The sequence below is a fragment of the Marmota marmota genome, unplaced genomic scaffold (genome assembly GCF_001458135.2).
Source record: "Marmota marmota marmota unplaced genomic scaffold, marMar, whole genome shotgun sequence".
Lineage (NCBI taxonomy): Eukaryota > Metazoa > Chordata > Mammalia > Rodentia > Sciuridae > Marmota > Marmota marmota.
The window spans coordinates 2,533,509-2,552,858 of record NW_025999869.1 but is presented as its reverse complement, the minus strand read 5'-3'; the positions used below and the strand labels follow the sequence as shown (position 1 = coordinate 2,552,858).

The 19,350-nt window shown below is 53.7% G+C and overlaps 1 long non-coding RNA gene across 4 annotated transcripts in view; it reads left to right on the top strand.

The window, feature by feature from the left end:
- Positions 1–19,350, top strand: part of LOC125620378 — a 78,342-nt gene that overhangs the window by 2,966 nt on the left and 56,026 nt on the right. For 2 of the 4 annotated variants that reach the window (XR_007352004.1, XR_007352001.1), the window contains exon 2: positions 5,772–7,363. The exons of 1 other annotated variant lie outside the window; for it this stretch is intronic. This is a non-coding gene — a long non-coding RNA (uncharacterized LOC125620378). The remainder of the gene's footprint in view (positions 1–5,771; positions 7,364–19,350) is intronic. One more of the 4 variants, XR_007352002.1, reaches the window with a different exon arrangement.

Here is a 19,350-nt window from a genome sequence, read left to right as displayed (position 1 = left end):
CCTGCCCGAGGGTTGGCCAACCTCATTCCCACCTTGCCTGAGTTTGAACCCTCAATTTGGCTTCCTTTATTAATTTATGAAAAACAAAACAAAACAAAACAAAACAAAAAACAAATCCTCCTGTAGACACCTGGATACAAAACAAAAAGCCGGGGACTCAGGGCCATTCTGGCCTATTCTGCCTCCAGAAGGCCCTAAATTCCCGGAGTCAAGCTGCCTTTTGTTCCCAGCCTTGTTTAAAGGTGTAGCTGATAGATTTTCTTTCCATGTGGCCTCTTTTGAGCAGTGCTGGCATTTAAAATGCCTCTGGTCACCTGTTTTGGGGGACAACAGAAACAGGAGATGCCTGCCACAGGAGTGAGTCACCTTTGCCATGTGCAGACTCCTGGGCACCTGGAGCACCAGCCAGGCCTCCCCTCTGCCTTTCTTAGGTACCGCCTTTCTTCACCATGAGGCTCTGGCCTGCCCTGGAAGGATCCGACGTAAATTTAAAAATTCACCGCAAGGCTATTTGCTCCAGATATGCAAAGGGACATCGTGGTCCCCCAACTGTTCTTTAGAACAAGACGAACACAACACAGCAGCTAGAATTTGAGGTGTTGTAAGCACAGATCCTAGTTTATCTCTGGACCATTCCAGGGCCAAATTATCCAGACAAGAGTGTCACCAGGGCTGCATGAATTTTGCAGAATCACTAGGCAGATTGCTGGGTTACCAGCCTGGGCTGCAGGCCAGGGTAGAAATGGGGCTGAGGGTCACAGACCGTGACTTGGTTGTGACCCCCTCTCTACTGTGGATTCCTTCACCTCCATCTGTGGCTCAGGCCTGATTTGGGGGATGGTGGCTGATGAAAATGGTGGTGGTGGGGGGGAGGGAATAATCCTGAAGCTAAAATGAACGGAGAACAGGCCTGCACCACATTCCCAGCCCAAGACTTCAGTGTGCCTCCAGACCCCAAGTCCACCTGAAGGGGAGCTGAGACACCTGGGAGGAGTGGGGGTAGATAGCTGGTGCTCCTGCCGTTCAGGGGAGTGTGGCGCTCCTGCTCTGTTTAGGCTACGTGACTGTGGCGAGGCAGATGTGGCCTGCCTCACGACTTCCAGGGGCTTCTGTGGTTGAGCAGGAGACTCCCATTTTCCTCTGTGTGTCCTCTTCACCAGTCACCTTCAGTCAGTCCTAAGAAGGAAGGTTTTGGGAAAGTGGGTATGGTTTAGAACTGGAAAGACGTAGGAGGATATGGACAAGTCAAGGCAGGGGACTGAGTGTACATCACAGGTGGGAGGGCCAGTGGAGGTGAATGCATGGGATGTGGTAGGATTTGGATCAGGAATAGGAGTTGCCCAGTGTGTTACTAAGAGGGAGATGGAGCTGGTGAGATGGGCTGGGATGTGTTGTAAGGCTGGGGTCACTGTGACAAATCAGGGGAGCCCATCACGGCTGACTTTGTTCTCTCATCCTCACAGTTATTTGAGGCTAAAACCGTAGGATGTGCTTTGACTTGACTCCTTTTAGGAGTCAGGAAAAGTTCAGGGGCCCAGGGCTTCCTCTGTGGGACACAATGAGAGGAACGTAAAGGAATGAGTTGGAATCTTGAAGTGGGTTGAGGTACCCAGTAGGACAGAAGGTGTCGCTTGGTTGTGAGCAGGTCCGGCCTGAAAGGATGGGAGCTGTTCTTGCTGGCAGAGGCAAGGACTTGTAGGTCGACACATGCTGTCCAGTCCAGGCTTTCTGTGACTTCCAGAACCCTTGGAGAACATGGCTTACAGTGGGGAGCTCCGCCCACCGCTCGCCCCACCCCCTTGGGGCAGGCTGTCTGGGCCGATGGCACCACCTTATGGTCAGAGGGGGAACTGCCTGGCCAAACAGTCAACTCCTACAGGCTCTAAGGCCTGGGGCACTGGTGTTGCTCCCCTAAATTCCATCACCTTTTCCCTACCCAGTGGATTCATATCTTTTCACAATGGCATGCTCTAAATCCCCCTTCAAGGAAATAACCCTTTCAAAAATTTTTATTTCCTTCTTCTTTCTCCTTCCTTTGTGGTCTTACAGGATGAGCCCCAAATCTAACCTCAGCTCCAGTGCTTCGAGCCTGTAGGAAAATGAAAAAAGTTATAGAAGTGAAACTGGACAGTCAAAGTTACAGACCGCTGCAGTCCAGCCCCCCAGTACCTCACAAGCTGAGTTCCCCCCCTCAAGGTCTCCATCACTTGTCTTCTTTTATTAAAGCCGATTATTTCACTAAATAGAATGCAGGGTAAAGGAGGGCGTGTCTATTATGCTTGGGTTTGCCTGTTAGTACTACTGCAAACGTGCTTTCTACTAATTTTCCCTGTCAAAACTCAGCACAACAATACGAGTTAAGAAGCCCATTTGGAGGACTGTCCTGGGACCCATCATTCCTAAGATTGTTTTTAAGCCAGTCATGGTGGCACGCTCTGATTTTCCCAGATCCTCCCAAGACTGAGGCTGCAGGGTGACTTGAGCACAGGAGTATGAGGCCAGCCTGAGCAACAGAGTGAGATGCAGTCTCAAAACAAAACACAAACCAAAAAAATATTTTGGAGGAAACTATATTCTGAGTCCCCCCAAACAATCAACTCAAAGTGTCAGGGCACAACCTGCTGTGAATAGTCAAACTGTTGATGGGTCATCTAGAAATACAAGAGATAAAAAGGAATTTAAAAAACCCAACAGAATAGAAACACAGTATCCCTCACAATAAACCCACTTACTGGGAAGAATCCAAAGCAGTAAACCTGCCTGTCTGCTTGTGGCCTGAGTTTTTGTTAGTGCCTCGCTCTGCAGCCTGAGCAGTACTCAGGAAACCTCTCTGTTTCCCTTGGGTTGTCATTTTTACCTCTTAATCGCAGGCCGAGAGAGCTCCAGGAGAAAACGATGGGGCAGGGGGTGCTGTCTCTGAGGAGGGAGCTGGCTGTGCCCAGGTGGACATTGTGGGGCTGGAGCATGTGTGGCTCTCCCCAGGGGTTGACTTGGAGAACTGCTGCATTGCAAGTGGGTGAAGGAAAAGTCTTCCTCTCCTCCTCCTCCTCCTCCTCCTCCTCTTCTTCTTTGTTTTGGTGTCAAAACCCAGGAACAAATCAGGAAAAGTCTTTCTGGGGAAGTTTCTAATACTCCAGATTTTGAACATGGGCAGTACATGCTCAACTCTATTAATGTGATTAACCCTCAATATGCCCTCAGGGCTCCCTGGACCCTGGACTCAGTTTTAGATTTGAGTTTTTTTTTTTTTTTTTCCTGAGCAGTTCTGTTTGTAAGGACTGCTATGACATGGATTTTGTTCATTTTTAGGAGTCTTCCAAAGGGCCCAGGAAAACATTTTAAACAATAATAAAATAAAACTCATTTATCCTGAAGTTGCCACGTAGGACCGTTGAGACTGTTTTATAAATACAGGGCTGTATGGATAAAGCATAAGTTTGTAGTGATTTTTATTTTCTTACATATTAAAAATGTTCTACTTCATCATTCTAAGAACTATTTCATTATTACTCATCACTTATTGCCAATTATGGTAAAAATTAATAAGAGACAAGTGGTGGGAGGTGGGTTTGCCTAGAAAGATGATATAATGGGACACACCTTGTGGGTACCCTTGTCTGTCAAGACATTGTCCCAAGTGTTGCATCATCCCTCAGGAAGGTGAGAAGGGAGACAGAAGACACCATCTTTGTAGCCTTCTAATTTTTTTTGAACTGGACATGCATTTTATTATTTTATTTTGTTTTTACTATGCATTTTATTAAATTATTATTTAGTTGATAGATAATAATTGGATATGTTTATGGGGTTTATTATTTTTTCTTTGAATGAGCACAGTCTTGAAATAGAATTTTTCATTTTCGGCACAAAATGGTAAAGAGAAGAAAGCCGACAGAGGGAAATGATGATTGTTGGGTGGACGAGGAGATGGGTGCCTAGACGGGGGCAGTGGGTGGGCTGTGGGTTTGACCGCGATGGTGAGGTTGACTCTATGAGTGAAGTTTCAGGCTGTGAGTCTCCAAAAACAGCAATCCAGATGGACCCTGCAAACCGATGGGGCAACAGCGTACTTCTAAGGACAAAAGGGAGCATGATATTCTTCTCCCGTGGTCACTTGGCAGGAATGGTTTTGTCATGCAGTGTTTTGTGACAAGAACCTGGACCATTCTGTCTTTCAATTTCTTTGGTGTTTGTTTACCAAATTTGCTTGATACAGTTTGAAGTGGACAAAGGAAGGAGTCAGATAAAAAATAAAGGTGCAAAGAAATAGGTGTTACAGAAATGAGAGAAAAAACTTAATGGCTAATTATTCCATTGGGCGCTTCTACATGTTGGAATAAAAGCGCTTTGCAGTTACCAGAGGGTGACCATCTTCTCTGGAAAAAAAAAAAATGAGCTGTTAGAGGTTTCAGAAGTAATGTGTTTTATGTTGCTGGTGCAAGAAGATCCAGAAGTGATGATGAACTAGAACTTACCAGGGATTTGCTTGCAATGTGAGATCAGTGTTTATAAGCTGGCTTTGTGACAGGTTCACACACGATACCCCGGGAGCAATTAGCACTGAGACCATGTTGCTCATTTTGGGTTTATGTAGCTTCAAAACCGGGACAGATATGCCAGGAAAATTTGCTATGTTTAAATTATTAAATTTTCTAGCAAAGTTAAAAAGTAATCCCTTTGGTCACACTTCCATACATTATTTATAAAAAATAAAAAGGATCCATTGCACTTTAATGTTAAAGGATGATGACTTTTTCCTGATACATTGGGGGTTAAGGTTATAGAGGCAAAATATTTAAACCAAAATGAATTAAACTCCTGTAGGCAGCGGGAGTCACTGTGTGTAGGTGTGAGTTTCACCATCCACAGTTGCCCATCTGACGCTCTGGTCTGTCCACGTCAGAATCCAAGAATCCTCAGGCGGACTTGAATGGGAGACATCCTAGAGTCTTTCTGCTCACGAGCTCCTCCTACTCCAGAGAGTTACTGTACAGAGCTCAATGTGCAAATGCAGGTATTCTATCTTAAAGGGTAGTTTGCAGGATTTTGAAAAAAATTTATTTTATTTCTTACCATCCTGGGAATGGAACCCACATCCAGGCAGGGGCTCTACCAGAGCCACTGCCCCGGCCCCTACAGGATCTCTAAGGTTAATCTTGATTACTCAAGATCCTCACCTTGAGGATTTAGAACCTTGCCCACTCTGACTTCATTCATTCAGCAGACTCAGGCGCGGCCGGGTAGGAGACCTGCACTGCATCCTGGGCAACAGGAAGAGACAGATGCGGTCATCTGCCCTTACTGGGGTAGGAGCCCAGACGGAAGGGAGCAGAGATTTCTCTAGCACCATCTGGTAGGATTTATGATAGAGAGAAACCAGGAGGATGGTGGAGGGATGCAGGAGAGGAGTCAGAGAGGAAGAATTAGTTTTTACACTCACTTTAAGAACATATAAATTGAATCTTGAAGGATAGTTGGGAGGTATTTATCAGATGGAAGAAAGAGAAAAGTCCAGGCAGTTGGACTAGCTTACACGGAGGACCAGAGAAGCCCAGGAGAGGTGGGCTGAAGAGGCGGTGGCTTCCTGCAGCGGGGAGGGGAGCGTTTGAGAAGGAGAGGACTTGCTAGGTTCCGGGGCTGGTGTGTCTGCCTTCCTGTACAAGCGTGGCCACATGCTCCTTAGCAAAGGGGACATGAACTGAGAAGTGTGCATCAGGCAGGTTTGCTGTCGTGCAAACGTCACAGACACAGATGTCACTTACACACACTAGGCCGGCGACGTTGGCACGAGGTGATCCGATTCCACGGGACCACTGACATGGCACGGTGACCCGCCTGAGAATGGACATTGATGGTTGATGTGCAGTGTGGGACCCTGACAGAAGGCCCCATGCAGAAGTCAAATGTTACAGGTCAGTGTTTTCCCATCTGGGGACGTCCTGAGGATGTGGCGGCAGCTCTTGTCCTGAAGGTAAATGAGAAGGGGACCCCGAGGCTGGGAAACCTGAGAAGTCAGGCGGGCAGGAAGAGGTGGTTTTGAGAAACTTATGGTGACAAACCAGGAAAACCTCAGACGTTTGCACATGGGGGTCCCAGGGGAAGCCGGAGTGTCTCCTTCTTCACCTCCCCCTCCTCGCCCCGCCACCTCTGGTGGCCCCGCCTCTCCTTCCCGCCTCTGTACAAAACTTGCTGCGGGTGCTTGTTTCCGACTCCAGACGGGGCCATTCTGTTCTGTGCTCACTGTTTGTGTTTACTGATGCAGAGCTGACCTGTGGGTTTCCTGCTTCACTCTAGTCACTCACACCCTCTTCAATAGAGGTGTCCACAACAGCCAGGTGGACAAACAAACAAGCCACGGCAGCAGACAGAGACCTGGCACCAGCTCACACCTGTCTGTCGCTGAGCTCCAGAGGCCTTAGATGTTGTCCACTGCTGACCACAGACCCCCAGGCCCTGCACGATCCGGCCCAATCGGGGTCAAGATCTCACAGAAACCACTCTCTCCCTCAGGCATTCCCTTCTAGAACCTTCTTTCTATACTGCAAATAGGCCGAGCCACTTCTGCCTTGAGGCCTTAATGCGGTCCTACAAGTCGTGTCCCTTATCACCTCATTTGCTTTGTTTGTTGCCTGATGAATGGCAAGCTGCTGATGGAGAGGACACTGCCAGCCATGGTCCAGGTCCAGTCCCAGCTCCTGCCACAGCCCCTGACACGCAGCCAGTTCCACGTGTGTGTGAGTGTGCATGTGCGTGAGTACTGGGACACAGTGCCCTCCAGTTCCTCTAGCAGAGCTGGACTACTGAGGGGAGCCCACTTGTGGGAGAGGGTGGAGAATGTAGGGGTCAGCCGGTGTCCACGGCACCTGCCACCTCCTGTGGCCTTTCCTGATCCCGCACTGCTTTGCACTGCAGTTGCCTACATATTTAAAGTCGCTTCTGTGTGCCCTGCCCCTGGGGCCTCTCTCTGCCCTGGGAATTGTTGGTCCCATCTTACAGAGGTTCCTGCCTGCAGCCCCTGCGTCTGAAGGAGTCCACGTCTAGATCTGCAGCAAGAGATACCAGTCCTGAGGTCTGCAAGTCACAGTCCCCTTCTCCACCCTCACCAGGGAGCATCAGGATTATGGGTCAGGTCAAGGACACTTTCATTCTGATGCAAAGTGAGTTGGACAACATATAGGGACGGTACATATTTTTAAAAATTATTCTTTCTTTTTCTTTTTCCTAAGATTTTAAAACCCTGAGAAAGACAGAAAAGAAAAAAAAAACTTGCAGAGAGGAGAGAGAAAAATATCATTAGAAGGAAGGCCGCAGAGGAAAGCAGTGCAAAGGAACAGAGGTCAGATACGATCAACAGAGCCAAAGGGTATGTGTAGATTCTTCCTGTTTTGGGGGCAAGGCTACCAGCCAAAAGATGAGGGCTCACAGAACCAAGGCGAAGGGCTGATCATAGATGAAGGAGAAAAACAGGAAAAGACAAAAGGAGAAAAGAGTTTCCGAGGGGAGGCTGCCAGGGGTGACCTGGGGCAGGTGGCTGCCTCACCAGCATCACCAGCAATGCCATATGGGGTCCCTTAGGGAGGCGGGAAAGAGGAAGGCCTTGAGCCCTTCATCTCTCTTTGTTGGTAACAGCCAGGTGGGAAAATGTCCCAGGGCAAGGAACAAACGGTGTGGAGAGGAGGGCTTTGGATCTCCTCTCCCCAGGATTAAGCTCCAGGCTGCACTGATTAGCTGTGTGAACACAGCCAGGTTACTAGCCTCCCTGAGCTTTAGACAGTTGGAGATAAGCACAAAATAACAGTATGTGCTTCTTAAGGGTCAGCAGAGGATGATTAAATAGGAGAGCAGGTCAGAGTGTCTTGCTCAGTGCGTGGTCCCTGCAGGAGCTGAAGAGCCCTTGTTTTCAGAGTGATCAGAGGAGGGGTGGTGGCTGTGAACATTCTCTGATGGACATCCGCATCCAAGTAAGAATTGGAGCCTTTGTGGCTTTGGGCACTGCGGTCAAGCTCCGGGAGGGCAGGAGGCAGAGGTACCAGCTGCCCCCGCTCCCCGCTGTCTCCTCCTGCAGTGAGTTGGGCTGGGTCCCTCATATTTGCTGGTCACAAATGCCTTAATGGGCTGTCACAGTCGAAAGACAGGATCTTTCATTTGTATGTGTGTGCCGCATCCAAATGGTATTTTTAAAGGTTTATTTCTGTGTGTTCATGATGTTCTTGAATAATGTTTCCCTAAGTATGGTCAAAGATAAAACTCGCGCCGTGCACAAAATCTGGTCTTGCATATTTTAGAGTGTGACTGTCTTGACCAGCCTCAGGGTCCATCGCCAAGTTCCTCACCACCCTGTGCTCCCTTCGGGGGACTCGCTGGTGCTGGCTCACTGGCCAGGACACTCCTAATCACAGGCAAGCTGGGGGCGGTGTCCCTGCCATGTCATTGCTACCCTTGACCTGGCTCTCTAACTGGCCTAATGGGGCCAGGCCCTTGGGCTTCAACCCCGAGCCAGCTGCTGTGCTGGCCTGGGGGGACCCGTGAGGAATAACAGGGACAAGAGAACTGGTCTCATGCAGCAGGGCAAGTCACAAGAAGAGGGACAGTGGCTGAGGGCCTCGGGTAGCTAGGTGGCCAGAGAAGACCTCCTTGGACAGAGGTCATTTACAGAACCTTGGTGACACAGAGGAACCAGGCAGGCAGAGCCGTGCCAGAGCAAAGGCCCAGAGGAGGAGAGAGCTTGGCCTGTCAAGAGCCCTGCAAGACAGTGGGTGGCCGGGACCCAGAGAGTGGCATGGCGGGGGTGGGGTGGCAGGAGGGGGGGTCACCAGGGCCAGTGGCCAGGTCAGGAGTGTGGCTGTCACGGTTAGATGTGAAGGAACTCCTGAGTCTGGAGAGCGGCCCTGGGGAGGTGGGGAGGGCGCTGGGCCTGGCAAGCTCGGGGCTGGAGGCTGAGCCGGGCAGGGGTATGGGGCCGGGGCAGAGCTTGGGCTGCTGCTCAGCTCTCTCTGTCCTCTGTCTCACTCCCTCGTCTGTGTCTCTGGGCACATGGCAGAAAATGGCCTGCCCTGAAATTGGGCACCTCTGCTGCGGAGACCGGCCCAGCATGAGCTGGTATCTCAGTTCCAAGTCCAACTTCCTAACAGTCCCTGGCTCTGGGGGGGAGAGTCTGAGGGCCCAGAGCCCTGCTCTGACGCTCCATGGTGGGGAGTGGGGTGAGGATGAGCTGTGTCCACCCCGGGGCCCTCTGGCAGGGCAGGGCAGCCATCCCCTAGGTGGGAACCACGTGCTAAGCCAGAGACCACGAGGCTCCCCACGGTGCCGACCCTCGGGATACGGAAGAAGACGCCGCCATTCTGTGTCCCTGGCTGTTCCTGCTCAGCTCTCCTCCGGGATCCTGGGTCAGCTTCTGTGTACAGGGAGGGACCATGGAGAGAGACGTCAGCAGGAGCTTTCCAGCCAAAGAGGGAAGCCTGGAGAGTGGCCCTGCCTGGCCGGATTCAACAGGGACCTCTCAGCCCGCAGCCCCGAGGGTAGGCGGCTGTCTGGGCCACACGGGGCCACAGGAAATGGCTTAGGGCCATTTCCTGGCCCCTAAGGCTCTTACACCTTTAAAAGTGCAGTCCTCTGAGTCGGCCACAGGGAAGTCCCAGGGGCCTAAACTGGCTTCTCTGCATCCAGGGCCTGAGGTCAGAGCCCAGGGACAGACCCGGGCTTAGCTCTCTCGCGCCTTCTCTTCACCCCTCTCGCTCCTCTCCACACGGCCGACCTGCTCTTCCAGCAAGTGCTCAGGTTCCTGTGTCGAGGACTGCTCAGAGACCACCCCTCCTGGGGCCATCATGGACCTGGACACAGCAGAGACTCTGGGCCAGTGTTTGTCCATCGAACCAAACTGGCTCATGAGCTGATGTGTCCTCTGTGGACAGAGACCGGCGGGTCTGCAGGACAGGCCTGCATTCGCACACTTGATAGGAACCAGCCCGTGGTCGGTCATTTCTCTACCACCCCGTGGCCTGGGCCAGTCCTGCATCCCACGGGGACAATGACTGACTTTCTGCTTTCCCTGAAAATTTTTTTTTTTTAACTTAGAAAATTTATTCTAGCAGGAAACTTTATACCGTGACCACGCATGAAATCCAGTATCCCTTCCCATAAATAGAAGGTGATCGTGAAATTAAATCCCAAACTCTTAAATAGAAAGCATGTGTCCACTGCCCCTGCGCCATCCCCAGGGCGCCAATAAAACGTGCGTTGCGCTCGGGAACTCGGATCTGTGTCACGGGAGAGGATGAGCTTGGGAAAACCAGTCTCTGGCAAAGTCTGGATCCTGGGTGACTTTCCATTCTGTGACGGGTGGAGGTGGGGGCCAGGGGCTACCCCTGGCCGTGGACTGCAGTGAGGGTTGCGTGGGCCAGCAGCCAGAGTGCCAGAGGAGCTGGGCCTGGTCCTCAGCCCTGCTCCCGCCCCGCCCTCCTCTCAAGACCCCCCCCCCACGCCCCTTGCCTGCTCATCCCGAGAACAGCTGCAGAGCAGGGGGGGAGGAGTGGGGGGCTGGGCTATGGGACAAAGGCCAGTCAGTGGCTAGGGAGGAGAGCCGAGAAAAGGGCTGAGGTGCTGAGGGCTGAGTGGGTTCTTCTGAGATGCCAGTGGCAGAGTACGCTTGCTCCTGACCCTTGGGGTGCTGGCTGGGCGGGTGAGCATGGGAGCCACATTTTGCTCTTGTGTTGTAATGGCAGCTCTCCTCCATGGGAAAGGGGTTAGGAGCAGAACAAGTGCAGATGTCAAACCCACATGATTAATATTTAGGTAAAGACTCTTTCCCTCCCTTCCTTTCTCTCCTCCTCCCTCCTCCCCTCTGTGAGCTGTTTGGACTTGGCTTGATGACCAGTTTGCATTTTAGCAGGTCATCAATAAACCTCCAGATTCCAAATCCGTTCTTCACGGCTCAGGGCAGATGCAGTGTCTCAGGGCCAGCTGTGAACCACTGTTCTAGGCCATTTTCTGTCCCTATAACAAAATACCCAAGGCTAGGTACTTTATAAAGGAAGAAGGGTTATTGAGGTCCCTGCTCTGCAGATACTAAGAGCACGGTGTGGCATCTGCTTGGCTCTGGTGGCATCACTGTGTGTGGATAGCAAGGTGGAGGGAGCAAGGAGCGGAGAGAAGGGAGAGAGGCTGAGATTACTTGAGGAGTCAGGAAGCCAGAGGGGTGCACTTCCCTCCACAACTCACCCTACAGGAACTAACTGGGCCCCTTCTGAGGGCAGCCCCCAGGGACCTAAGTGCCTTTCACTGGGACCCACCTCTTAAAGGTTCTCTTCTCCACACCACCACCCTGAGGCTGGGCTTCCAGCAGGAGAATCCTTAGGGACACACTCCAACCAGATGCAAGTCCTGGCATACTATTCTCACTGCCCGCTGGCTGGCAGGCTGCAGTGTCCCTGCAGCCCCAGAACCTCATCGAGGACCTGGGGGAGAACCTTGACGGCAGAAGCTTCCCTTGGGCATTCCTTTGGCTACTGTCACTTACAGTCACAACCCTTGCCCTCTGGACTCCAAGCTCCTGCCAATACATCATCATGATTAGGGACCAGAGGGCCTGGCTGAGGAACACAGCCCCTGCCCCCGGGTGACCAGGGGACGGGTAAGCCCGCTGCCATAAGAATGCTCAGGGCCTGCATTCGAGTCCTGCGCTCATATCCTTGCTCTGTGATGCTGGACAAGTCCCCTGCCCTCTCACACCTGCACTGACTCTGGTTTGCACTCCAGCTCTCCCACTTGGGGAGTTAGTAGCCTCTGCTCCCGGTCTGTTAGGTGGTGATGATTCTGTACCTAGGGCTCGGGGTGGCCATGTATGAAGAGACTGCATGTTATTAGAGTGTGGAGTCCCTGCAGCCGTGTGGGGCTCACATTGCACAGAAGTGTGAGTTCCTGGCCCCCCGGGGGTGGGGGGCTGCTGCCTCCTCTGGGTGGGTGTCCGCAGTGACCACTGCCAGCACTGCCTGCCCCTCCTGAAACCACGGCCCTCTGGCCTCTGGTGCTCAGCGTTCTGGGTCTCCTGCTCTGGTCCCGTGTGGGTCACCTAATTTGCATAGACCTCTTCTATCCCTTTAAATGTTTGATTTAGAGCTTTAAAAAGTTTTCACTGACACAGCGATTGTGCTTATTTATGGGGCTACAATGTGGCGTTTCAATGCACGTTTAAGAAGTCTAAGGAGCCCAGGGTGGCTGGCAGGCCCGTGGCCTTTGTGACGGGACGTTTCTGACCCTCCCTCCTGGTCGTGGGGCGTGGGGCTGTCCCCCAGGCTGCGCTCCGTGGCTCTGCTCTCCTCTGCGGGGAGATCGGCGTGTGCTTCCCTCCCTGTGTGGGGACGTGTGGCCTTCACCTCTGCGCCTGATCTGTCCACATTGTCTTGGTGACGGACGCTGTTCCTTTCTGCGGTGGACCCTGTTTCTCTGTGTGTCGCACTACTGTCTCCTTGTCCACCCCTCTGGAGTCGATGGACCCCCACGGCCGTCGGGAACGGTGCTGCGCGGGCTGGGGCAGCACAGAGGTCCCTTTTGCACGTGGCTTTCATTCCTCTGACCTGTGTCCAGTGGCTCCCACCCTCTTGTAGCCCATCAAGCAACGAGGCTCTGCCCACCGTCCTCGCCAGCCCCTGGCAGGGACGCTGCCCTTGTCCCGACCTCCTGCTTCTTCCCCAGACCCCTGTGTCCAGTGACCCCTGATGTCTCCCCACCTGCCTGGTGTCTAGGGACATACTCATGTCTGGGTCACATCACCCCCTGTCCTGGGGGCTCCAGGGGCCGGCCCCATGGTTCTGCCTCCAGACCCCTGACTGCGGGCTCCTCCTGGCTCCTTGCAGAGGGGCAGCCCAGGGCTGGCTCGCGCCCTGGTGGGCCCTCCTCTGCCCTCGCTCTGGCCTCGCCTCTTCAGCCTCTTCTTGGAGCTTCTGTCAGGTACCAAGCCACCTGTGGTTCCCCCTGTCACGACTCTCACAGTGTCTGCCTGGTCTCCACCTCTGTTCTGGGTCTGCCAGTGTCCCCAGAGGTGCCAGGTCAGTGTCCCTGCAGAGCCTGGAGGACCTGACTCCTCCTCTCTGGCTCCTCCTCCAAATGCCTCTCATCTGTCCCCAGCATGCCCCTCCAGCCCCTGTCCTCCCAGTCCCTCCCCTAGCCTCTCCTCTAGGTCCTTCCCCCAGCCTCTCCCCAGGCCTCTCCTCCAGGCCTCTCCTCCCAGCCTCTGCCCTCCAGGCCGCTCACAGCCCTTTTCCCTTCTGCGTGGCCCTCTCCCCTCTCCAGCCTGGCTCTGGTCCCTCCCTCAGGCTCCTACAGCTGCTTTCTCACTGCCCTGATCTCCCCCCGTCCTGAGACTCTGGCCAGATGGGGGCCTTGCCTGTCCCCTGGGAAACCTTTGACAACTCCCGGAGGCCAGCTCAGGGAGTCCGGAGCTCCCACACTGACTCCCGCACAGCAGGCCCTGCTTGTGGCCTGGTCCCGGCTCCGCTTCCTGCACTGGACCTGTCCAGCCCTGGGGCCCAGCCAGCACCCTCTACCTCCCCTGCTCCTGCCGTGCTCAGCCTTGGGGTCAGCGCCGCTGGTTGTTACCGGCTAGTCACTTAGACCCGGGGGTGGCTGTGGAGGTACCCCAGAGACGTGGTGGACATTCACAGTCAGTTGGCTCTGGGTGGACATGATGGTCCTGGTGGTGAGGGGTCCTGTCCACTTAGCTGCAGGCCTCCAGGGCAAGGCTGGGAAGCGAGTCCGCCTGTGTCCAGCCTGCTGCCTGGTCCTGCGCACGGCCTGCTCGCCAGCCCCATGAGGCGCGAGCGGATTCCTCACAGGAAGTCTCATCTGTGTGGGTGGCTGTGTCTGCGGACTCCCGCAACTGTGGATCGCAGACTGGAAAAGCCGTCGTGTCTGAGCACAGGCAGGACCTGCCATTACTCCCTCGAGAGCACAGAGTGGCTGTGCTGTGGGTGGCGGTAGGGTCACCTCCATGCGGAGGCTGCCGGAGGAGGATGTGCTGGGTTCTCTGCCAATATTGGGCCATGTCAGGGAAGGGTCTTGAAGGTCCATCCAGAGTCCAGTGTCAGATAGGCTCCGGGAACCAGTCATCCTGGGTACTGGGGACAACTGTGCTCACCCTCTGGAAAACCTAACTCCTCCTCCCCTCGTGGATTTATTTGCATCTTCTTCAGCTCCCAGGAGGACTGAGCATGGGCCAGGGGGACTCCAAATACTTGCTGAATGAATGCCATGGCCTGGGGGTAAACTGGTGGCTCTAAGCTGACCAGAGACTCTCCTGGGAGAGTCAAGGGCGTGTACCCCAAGGTCAGACATCAAAGAGGTTTACCCTCGTGGCGCCTGGGGCCCCAGGCTCCAGCAGAGGCCTCAGCTCTTCCTCCCCTGTCCTCTCCCTCTCTCCATGCACAGGGTGTGTAAAGGTCAGAGGTCTCTGGACATTGCTGGGGGCTTGAAGGCATGTGTGTCTCCAGAATTCACGGGTGTAGCTCAGTGGTAAAACCCTTGCCTGGCATTCGTGATGCCCTGGGTTCAGTCCCCAGTACCACACACACACACACACACACACCCCTCATAGATTGGAACTCACCCCCAAGGTGGTGATGTTAAGGGGAGAGCCCCTTGTGAAGTGACGAGGCCTGGACTTAGCCCCCAATGGATGGGATCAGTGACCTTGCGAAAGGGCTTGGGGGAGCGAGTTCACCCGTCTGCCCTTTCGTCTCTCTGCCCATGAGTGGACAGTGCTGTTCTTTTTGCCCTTCTGCCTTCTGCCATGTGAGGACATGGCCACAAGGCGCCATCTTGGAAGTAGAGAGCAGCCCTCACCGGACACCAAATCCACTGGCCCTTGGTCTCCCCCCCTCTAGAACTGTAAGAAATAAACTTGTTTTTTAAGGTAGTTTGTTATAGCAGCAGGAATGGGCCAAGACATACTGCTCCAGAGCTTTCTGACGTTCTTCGGTTGGGGTAGCTACTGTTTGACTGTTGCTGTGTGAAGATCCTCATCTTGTCCACATCGGACATGATTCTGGCTTCCCAGGGGGCCATCCCGTGGGTATCTCCAAGTGGAAAACCAGACAGACCTGTATAAATCCACTCAGCTGAGCAGACAGTGCAGGACGGGGAGTGCCAGCTGACCCCTTCTGAGTCCCTGGTGACATTTCATGACGGCCTGCTGACCACAGTGAAAATTCGCTTCAGAAGTCTCTGCCTTGAGCGAGCTGGGGTACTTCTCAGTTCTAACAAAAGCCAAGGCCTTCCCGGAATTTTCTTTTAAAGACCCAGCACATAACCCTGCTTTACCTCTGCTGGGAGGCTTTGGAATCCACAACCCTCATGCTTTCTCTTTTAACCAAAAACACCACCCTTTGCTGGTGGGCGAGGCACATTAACAGAGCACAGGAGGGTATTGCAGAGGGCTTTTGAAATGGCAAGAAGATTCCTTTTATTTTGTCTTTTTTTATGGAAAGGTAAAATAATTGAAAAAACATCTTCGATGGGGAGTTCTACTTAGGGTTTACAGAAAAGTACACTTTGTTGATAAAATATGAACTGTTTGAAAGATTTATAAGTCTCAAATCCTGCATAGCCTTTCAGAATCCAAAGCAGCAGGAAGCCGCTGTGATATTTTTAAAACAAGTATTTATAAAAGTAATTGGGTCTCTTGATGTGGAATAAGGAGGGGAGACTGCTAAGGAAGCTATATTGGACTTGACATAAAAGCGAGGTATGTAATTTGGGAGCAGAATGAAGGGCGAGGACGCGTCCCCGGTACCTGTGGGCCTCTCTGCCTCTGGGAGCTGGAGGCAGGACAGAGAGGCCCGGGCGGCAGCCTCAGGGCCCGGGCAGCGCCCAGGTATCACAGCTCATCCCCAAAGCCCTGTTAAGACACCGAGGCCCTCTCCACTATTACACGCAAATGGGACAGAAAACACATGTTTCTGAGAACATTTTGGTTAAAATTAAAAATGTGGCAGGGACCGTGCCAATAATTTACTCGAGAATATCCGAACCAGATGCTGCTAGCCCGTAATTCCGAGTAATTTGCCAAAATTATGTATTTACTTTAATCCCGGAGATGAAGTTAAAATATGCATGGTTTTTGTTATTTGTGATTGAAAACAAACAAAAAGAAAGAAAGAAAGAAAGAAAGAAAGAAAGAAAGAAAGAAAGAAAGAAAGAAAAAACCCCAATGTGACTTGAAGTAGAAGAGAAGGAGAGGAGTGGTCAGAGTCCATTAACTAGTCTGTTAACTAGTACTCGAGCACGCGCAGGGCTAACCAGAAGGAGGCCAGCTGCAGATCCTCTAGAAGCCAAGGAGCCCAGGCAGGAGTGACCTGCTGGTGACTGTGTATATGGTGCCACACCACCAGGGGCACAGGGGGACGCCCTCCGTCAGCAGCCTGGGTTTCTCCCTGTCGGGCCTGGTCATCCAGCCGCGGAGCTAGTTGGCCAGTGGACAGCGACGTTTAATTCTTTTGAGCTGCTTGGCATCCTCCGGATAGAGGCGGTGGACGGGCGGGCTGCCACCAGGGTCCCAGCTCTGCCGTGTGCTCCTGTGATGGGCGCATAGGTGGTGACTCAGCCGTGGGCTTGGCTTTCTGGCCTACAATGTGGGCCTGACACGTGTCCACCTTGGGATGTGCGAGGGCAGCTGCGGGGACACTGTCCTCAGGACAGCGCTGAACCCCGAATGCCTCACCCTGGCCACCCTCTGTCCTCCTGGCAGACGAGCATGTGACTTGAGGAGGGGACACTGTATTTTTTTCTCTGTCGTGGTAAAATAGGCATAACATGAAGGTCACCTCTGGACCACCCTTGCTGGGCTCAGGGGCATTAAGCACATTTGCGTGTTATCACTGTTTTCAAATAGAATCTGCTCCGGAATCCGGGCTGGCTGGCCCGCTCCAGCCTGGTCCTCGGCCCTCTCACCTGGATGGCCACCAAGGCCAGTGGCTGGGCTTTCTGCCCGTGTAGTCCTATTGTAGCCCTGGGTCCGTCCTTTGTAGCCCAGTCCCTTCCAAGGCCGGCCTGGCCACTCTTAGCCCTGGAGTCTCTGGTGGCCCCGGTGCCACCCGTCAGGCTAAGCCTCATTAGCAGGGCGTGGAAGGGGTCCCAGACTTCCGTGTTGGGCACCGAGCCCTCGAGGAGTGTTCGGGGTCCCTGAGCTGTGCCCTGCAGGAGGCGGGGACCGTGCCCATTCTACAGAGGTGAGGTGGTGTCCACTCTAGCCTGGGATGCCACCCCACATGATGGGGTGTGTTTTGGGGTCCCCCTTACTGTGTGCAGTTGGAGGAGTGCCAGGCTCTGGGTGGTATTCCCGGTGCCACCCTGCTTGGGGTGTCCCTGCATGGGACGTGTGTCACCAGGGAGAGGGGCTGTCAGGGATCAGGGCTTTCCTGCCTCTGCCCTCATTTGTGGTGACACTGACCCCTTGGGCTTCTGCCCCTTGTCTGTGGGGTGTGAAGCAATTCCCGGAGGCGGAGAGTGCTGGCTTCCCCCAGAAGGGTGCGGGGAGCTGGGGAGAAGAGGGGGTCTGTGGTCACTGCTTCGGCTGGTGAGCTAACTGGCTCCTGTCACCTGCTCTGTTTTAGGGAACACACAGCCCAAGGCCTGGTCTAGAGTGGACCCAGCGAGGCATCTGGGGGAGGATGGGCTGGTCCTCAGGACACGTTCACAGCCATTCACTTGAGAAAGGAGCCCTCCTTGCTGGGGCCCAGCACCCGGCACCCACGCCCATGTGCCCGCCATGGCCCTAGCGGTCACTGCCGCAACCTGCCTTGCTCTGCAGGGGACCTTCCTGAGGTGTGGACGTCCTCTTGAGGACGAATGTTCCTGTGATCTGCCGCCTGGCTCTTACGCTAGGCCTCATTGCTTTGGAAAGATGCCAACACACAGTCCCGCCTGGAGTGCTCTCGGAGACTGCGGAGGACATTAGGGTCCACCAAGGAAGAGCCCTCTTCTTAGGAAGTCTCTGTGAGGCTCACTTTTCTGCCGTTTGCCTGGTTCCAGGAAAACCTCGACAGGAGGGAGGCTCCTCGGGGGTCATGAACGGTGCCATCTGAGGGACAGACTTGAGCATGTGGCATCACTGTAGAGGGGAGAAGTCCGCCCAAGTCTGTGTGGGCTGCCTTTCTGTGCCAGGCTTATTCCGCTCAATAGAATATTCTCCAGGTTTATCCACGTTGCCACCAATGACAGGATGACTTCATTCTTTTTAATAGCTCAGTAATATTCCATCATGGATGCATACCACATCTTGATCCATTTGTCTGCTGATGGACACGGTGTGTGATCCACATCTTGGCTACTGCAGGCAGTGCTCTAGTAAACATGGCAGTGCAGATGCCCGCTCACTCACGTGAAAGGTAAACGGGTGGTCTTGGAAGTGAAGAGCAGAGCTGAGGTTACTAGAGGCTGGGAGAGGAAAAGGGGAGGGAAAGCAGAGGGAAGGGTCCACAGAGATGGAATGACACTGTGAGAGCAGGCGTAGGTCCCAGTGCTCAGCTGGGCAGCAGGGGCTGCAGTGAATGGTGATTGACTGTGTATCTCAAAATAGCATCAGATTGGCGGGCCTGGCCCTCACCTGAAATCCCAGGGACTCAGGAGGCTGAGGCAGGAGGACTGTGAGTTCAAAGCCAGCCTCAGCAACTTAGTGAGGTGCTAAGCAACTCAGTGAGACCCTGTCTCTAAATAAAATACAGAAAAGGGCTGGGGGTGTGGCTCAGTGGTTGTGTGTCCCTGGGTTCAGTCCTCAGTACCAAAAAACAAAGAAAAGCAATGACCGATGTTCCCAACATGGAAAAGTGATGGACCTTTGAGATGACAGATATGCTAATGATCCCGATGTGACAGTCACACATTGCAGTCGAAGTGCTGCGCTGTGCTTCCTCCTTCCCCCTTCCTGTGTTTGCAGCGGCAGGTTGAACCAGGGCTCGCAAATGCTGGGCGAATGCTCCACCACTGAGCCGCCCACCCCACCCTGGCACCAAAACCAGCGCGCGGGTTGCTCGGGACAGCCGACAGCCGGTCACAGGCGGGGTGGAGATGCACCTCCCTCCAGGTGCCGGCTGCTGGGACTGCTGGAGCCACCTTTGCTGCTGGCTGGCCTGGCGACGGTGTGTCCACACAGGAGAGGGGGAATAAGCAGGATTTCTTCTTTTAAATCTCTGAGGAAGTGTGAAGGGTGAGCTGCTGACCAGCAGAGAGTGGCCACTGACTGGGCCTCGGGTGATGGCATCAGCTGCCAGTCAACAGTGGCCTGAGCCCCTCTGTCCACAGGCCCTGAGGCCAGGGCCACAGGGGACAGACTTCCAGGTGGCTGGGCTGTTGATTTCCACC